Here is a 6,000-nt window from a genome sequence, read left to right as displayed (position 1 = left end):
TCGTCCATGACTGACAAACGCCCGAAGGAACCAATGCTGAATGGTTGAATGAGTCGAAGTCAAATTGCTGCTCACTTCAACGTCCAAGATTGTTCAAGATTGCAGAATCGACACTGAGAAAACTCATTAGTGATCCTGTGGTCTGACGTAGTCTTGCTGCACCTGATATCCGATGTTTTCGGTCCTATCATGAACAGATCCTAACATATGCACGTCAATTGGCAAGGCAAAATAAGGTTGCTGCAGGTGGTAACCTTGGAACCAGACAGTGGACTGATGTAACCCTTTCAGACAAGTCACGCTTTAAATGACGTCAATTTTCTTGATTGGCGTCCCTGTGTTTGCCGTTACCAAGGCAAATGTTTTGCTTCAACATGCATCATGGAGAGAGATCGCTTTTGTGCAAGTTGAGTCGTAGTATGGCGAGCAATCAACGGCAATATAAGACTTGCGCATTCTTCAAGGTATACCCAACAACGCCGACAACGTTTACCAACAAGAGCCAGCGCTTATTTTCTGCATTCCTCTCATTATAGTTTAAGTGTATGACAAATATGTTCCTCGTACCATTTGAGGCGTATATTGAAAATCTAGTCTGTATGTGTATGTTTACATAACTGGCCAAAATGTGAGATTAGTTTGTGCATGTCTGTAAACATGAATGTGTGTATTACTATTGAACCATGTTCAACGTGTGACTTGTCTGACATATTTACTTTTTGAAAATATATGTATATATATATATTCATAGCATGCTGAATAATTTATTATATATATTATATTAGATATTTATCATAATGTCTTCAGATTTGCGGGTATTATTGAGTATTCGGTGCCCGAAAAAAACATATTGCCACACATGTTTGGAACCGCAGCAGGTTATTTGGCAACGACTACGAAGTAAGATCAGTATTTGAAATAGCGTTTCGGGTTGGTTAACGAAAGAGGTGCTCCTGTAGCAAAATCGCTGTGCAGTGGTCATCAGCAAAATCATAGAATCCGTTGGATACAGTTTTCTTTACCCTGCTTTTGTCAGAGATTCCTCATGGATATGGAAAGGATTTTGTCTCTTTTATTTAAAATTCTATTCATTTAACTTGTTCTAGGGAAAGGGCACTCTGCAAGTTCAGTTTCAAGTGGAGATGTCACTTGGTTTAACATGTTCTGGTTTGAAATATGCTTACTACGGGGCATTGGAGCAATGACTTGCGTACAGGCATGCTCAGTAGCTGAAACCATTGTTCTTGTCCTTGACCTCTTCTGGCCGCACTTGTGTCGAAGCAGATGATCGGATATATAGTTCCTATAACTGATGTTAACACTGATACCGCGATACGAGCTGCGCGGTACGGGAACCCATGTTACGCGGGGCCCGGCATAGAGTAACTACCAGATGTGGAAATGGCCACACTGACGTGCCGGAAGTCGTGTCGAGAGGTGAAGGTTAGTGACAAACAGAAGTGACCTTGGAGGCGAAATGAGAGCACGATAGCGAGAGAGGGGTTGTTGGGAGTGTGAGTTTGTTTGTTTGATTGTGTGTGTGTGTGTGTGTGTGTTTGTGTGTGTTTGTGTGTGTGTGTGTGTGTGTGTGTGTGTGTGTGTGTGTGTGTGTGTGTGTGTGTGTGTGTGTGTGTGTGTGTGTGTGTGTGTGTGTGTGTGTGTGTGTGTGTGGGTGGGTGGGTGGGTGGGTGGGTGGGTGTGGGTGTGTGGGTGTGTGTGTGCTTAAGATGAACATGTTATTGGCGATGGATTGGAGCTGTTAGCTTATCGTAAATTGGAGATTTATTAACCAAACAGTCGGTGTTTCATAATATCAGTTCTTTTCTTAATGTCATAATGGGACGTTGGATTATGTCACATGTTTGAACAACACAAATTTGTTTGATGTCCTGATATCTGAAAGAACTATGTTAAAAAATATACTGTTCCCGAGCATGATGGAATAAAATCTTTTGTTCACAGTTTTACACCAAGAATCGTAAATAGTTTATGCTATAATTTATAGACTATAACGTCTCAAATTATGTGAAAGATACCTGTTTCATGCGCATATTATCGTTCTGGTATTTGGCATGCAACATGGTGTTTCATACATTTAAATAACTACATGGCTTCAAAAATATTTTTGGATATTATGTTAGAGATATTTTATGTAAAATCAGACAATCTTTTTTCAATTTATGGCTCACACATTTTACAAAAATCGTTGAGTCAAGGCATCCTATATTTGTGGATTGCTGGTTCACAATGTACTATGTCATAGCATGTTGTACTATTACCTAAACGCTTCAATAGCACGCATGTTATCTGTAACTACTGTACTATTAAAATAAGGGAAACAGGTGACTACTCCTATGCACTGCATTATTGCATACACAAATTAAGTCGTGCAAAACCAAGCTAAATATGGGATATTTTATAAATGCAATATTAAGATGATTTTGTCTTCAAATAGTCGGAGAGGACAGTGTGGGGCACCTACCTTCCCTGCTTGAACCGCCGGATGGAAAGTGGCCGCCAGCGGGAGTGAGTTCACGTGACTGAATAGCCTACTTAAACGACGTCCGCAGTGGAGTATAGTATAGAGAATAGCCATTTAACCACATGGCATGTATAATCGAGTTACAGGAGTTTAACGCATTGAACAGCATTTCTGTTATATAGAGGCGTGTCAACGTTATGTGTGTAGAAAGCCAAAAATGATACATAACTGCACTTCAACTATTTACTGAAACCCATGAAACAGAGATTGGTGCCGACCTATACCCATGAATATTATGAAGGCGAATATGGGATTCAAACCTTAGTCTAGCGGATCCTTCAAGCAAAGGGTAACAACTCAGGTGTTTGGTCAACCTGCTCCCAAATACAATTCGAAAACTGATAATGAACAAGGCTTTTCTTTCATCTTATTTGTAAGGCGACAATTTTGCTTAATATCTGCAACGTTATCATATCATATTAACATTTTCTCTAGCAATCAATGCTTAAAACAGTATTAGTACTGGTGTAATTATATACACGAATATGTATGTTTTAAAAATGCATACATTTGTTTTTTGTGTAATGTGAAAGATCAATGGACATATTTTGGTACAGTATATTCTTATGCAATATATCTTCTACACTTTCAACTACAGTTAGAACCCGCTATCTCGAGATCCGTTATCTTGAAGGAACGGATATCTCGAAACTATTCTCTGGTCCCGACCGCCTCTCTATATAAATGCGTATATATTTGGCCCTTTACTCGAATTCGAGATAAAAATACATATCCCTATTTTGAACCTTGGACTCGTCCCCTATTATCTCGAAGTTGGCATTTTCCACACTAACAGTTTTGAGAATCGCAAGTGAGCGAACACTTCTACCAGATATATCTTGTACCTTTTTTTCACACTTTCATCTAACATCCCTGTAAAAGTAGATTGCAATAAGAACCCATTATTCGACCAATTTCAATATTTAGATCATGCGGATAGTAAAAACGTGTTTGTCATCATAATTGGATCACGTATTCTATTCTATGGCATTGTATTTTATTTCTTCACCGTGATTGTAGCTGTGTTGCATTGTTTCTGCGGCAGACGCTCATTGCCTTTTGTGTGGGCAATGATCAGTCGTCAGGAAGTTACTATATTTAGATGCTAGTATTTTGTGTAAACTTCCGGTCAAGTATTCCGCGGAAGGTGATAGTATGTTACCGAAATTTCTGTAATGTCCTAAGTGGGGAGGGCACGATATAGAAATTTCCATTAGCTTGTTCAGCTGTATGTATTTAGTGGGACAAGAACGTGTTTTCATGTGATGATCGCTTATCATTCCTGAGTCCCCGCCTAGCCCATCTCGGAAGCTTGACCACTGTCGCCGATTGGTGAATATATATTATTATCACTGACTTTTGCTATCTCCTCTGTATTTGTGTATTTTATACTGATCACTGCCATCATATTATATGTTGCCATTGAGTATTGTACTACCACTCCAATGTGTACTGCCATTTTAATTGCCGTGTAGTAATTTGTATTGATGTGTGAACTTAGTGAATTTTGTAATACCATTGTTGATCGTATGCCATTTGTTGGTTTCACAATGGGTTCTTTTACGTACAGATTGCTGGGTTAACATATTGTTTCAATTTAGAAATCGACCCGTATCAATTCAAACAGTGAATTTCTGGAATGCCAATGTCAACATCTGTGCCCCAGACAAGTAGGTTGCATATAAATCGATATGAACATCGGATATAGCAGCCATTGCACTTCCGTCTGCCTGTGTTATTGTTTCCGACAACGCTTAATACAAGTGCTGCAATCAGTGAGGGGTGACATTGACAGCGCTGGAGACACCTATGTATCTCACAGGAAACTATGGGACAGGCCGATGTTTTGCTATTCTGGGAATTTGGATGCTGGGAAAGAAATGATTCTTCCATTGGCTCTTTTTTTTTTTTGGCAGTGGGGTGGTGATGCCTAAGGTTCGATTTCCTTCATTGGTACAGCGTGTGAAGCCCATTTCTGTTGTCTCCCGCCGTGATAATGCTGGAATATTGCAAAAGCGGATTAAAACCCAACTCACTGGGAAACAATCTGTCTGAAACCGAAATATCATACACACAGCCCCTTCCCCCCCCCCCCCCCCCCCCCCCCCCCCACACACACACACCCACACCCACGGATACTAAATGGTTGCTCCCTATACGTGTGCAATTAATTTACCGATTATAGTCGCACGTAATGTATGTGCCGACTTAGTTAAATGGATAATATACAGGCACACCGAAGGTCCTATGCACATGCAGTATTCTATAACCAGTTCAGGTTAGTCACATACGTTACTTAAACAGACTCACCACAGAGTGTGCATGGGGCACGTCACACTTAAAATGCCGGAGCTAGTTATAGACATTAAATACACAGTAACACTTATGCCCAGATAATGTCGCATATCGATGAAGGTGCATGAGCTGAACATGAAACGTAATGGAGATATCTATAAAGTTTGTATTCGTGTGTGCGCTCGCGCGTGTGTGTGTGTTTACTGTTAGCTATGGAATCTAGGAAGGAACAGTGTCGCGTTGTTGCGCTTACAAACACAGGCAAACAGTATCTAAATTAACCACACCACAACAATACGACAATGCACATTCCGACCTATTGTCCCAATGTCGCTGTTTGAAAAACATTTTTTACCCGAAATGGCGATAACGCGACATTGTTTCATGATAATAATATGTATACCATCTACAATGTGTAAAAAAGGTGTTAAATGGCGAATGCGTAGTAAGAGAATCAATCCACGCATGCACGGAAATGAATAAACTCCATTTCAAACTCCATTGGTCTTTTTAACCAAAAGTAAAACCAAAGTACCAACGGAAATAAAGGTTGACTCTCTCAAAATGAAATATTTCATCGTTTCTTTAGAAATAAGTTCGTTAATGTCGGTGTCGTTGTATATTTTGACAGTAACAAAACCATTCCCATGATCAAAAGAACACATTGTGTATGGAACTTGTTTTTTGACTAACGCTTTAAAAAAATACGTGTTTTAAATCTTTTCTCGATTACGTGGTTGAAGATAGGATCAAGTGGCATGGCGGTTATGGAAATATCGATCCCATCAGGCTTTGATCCGGATATGACGTCAATTAGGAAGGTTGCTGGCCCAAAAAGAGTTGAAAGCCGAGGCAGGAACTATGAAATGAGTTGAACTTAATACGTGTATCTCATTCTGGGGTCGTATAACTAAGGTCCTTCATGACAATTAACCTGATCATAACATATGACAAATGTTTTTATCATTCAAAACTGGCTCCCACAGGAGATATCGCTTTGATGAGATCAAGCGATATCTACACTGTAGATATCGCTGCAATGGAATTACATCACAATGCTTTGCAGACCATTGTGACATCACTGGTTACCATGACGTCACAATCAAATGACATCACTAATGGCGCTGCTACTGAAGTTGTTAGCAGTACTTTTTACAGTGAAG

The 6,000-nt window shown here is 39.8% G+C and overlaps 1 protein-coding gene across 1 annotated transcript in view; it reads right to left on the bottom strand.

Moving 5' to 3' along the window:
* Positions 1-2,531, bottom strand: part of LOC139449393 (CD109 antigen-like) — a 40,423-nt gene extending 37,892 nt beyond the window's left edge. The window contains exon 1 of the mRNA XM_071230760.1: positions 2,483-2,531. The gene's annotated coding sequence lies outside the window, so the exon portion shown is untranslated. The remainder of the gene's footprint in view (positions 1-2,482) is intronic.
* Positions 2,532-6,000: the final 3,469 nt, after the last annotated feature.

Source organism: Haliotis cracherodii, unplaced genomic scaffold, assembly GCF_022045235.1.
Source record: "Haliotis cracherodii isolate W230 unplaced genomic scaffold, xgHalCrac1.p SCAF_8, whole genome shotgun sequence".
NCBI classification, from domain to species: domain Eukaryota; kingdom Metazoa; phylum Mollusca; class Gastropoda; order Lepetellida; family Haliotidae; genus Haliotis; species Haliotis cracherodii.
The sequence above is the reverse complement of the archived record's forward strand: the minus strand, read 5'-3'. Positions and strand labels throughout refer to the sequence as shown.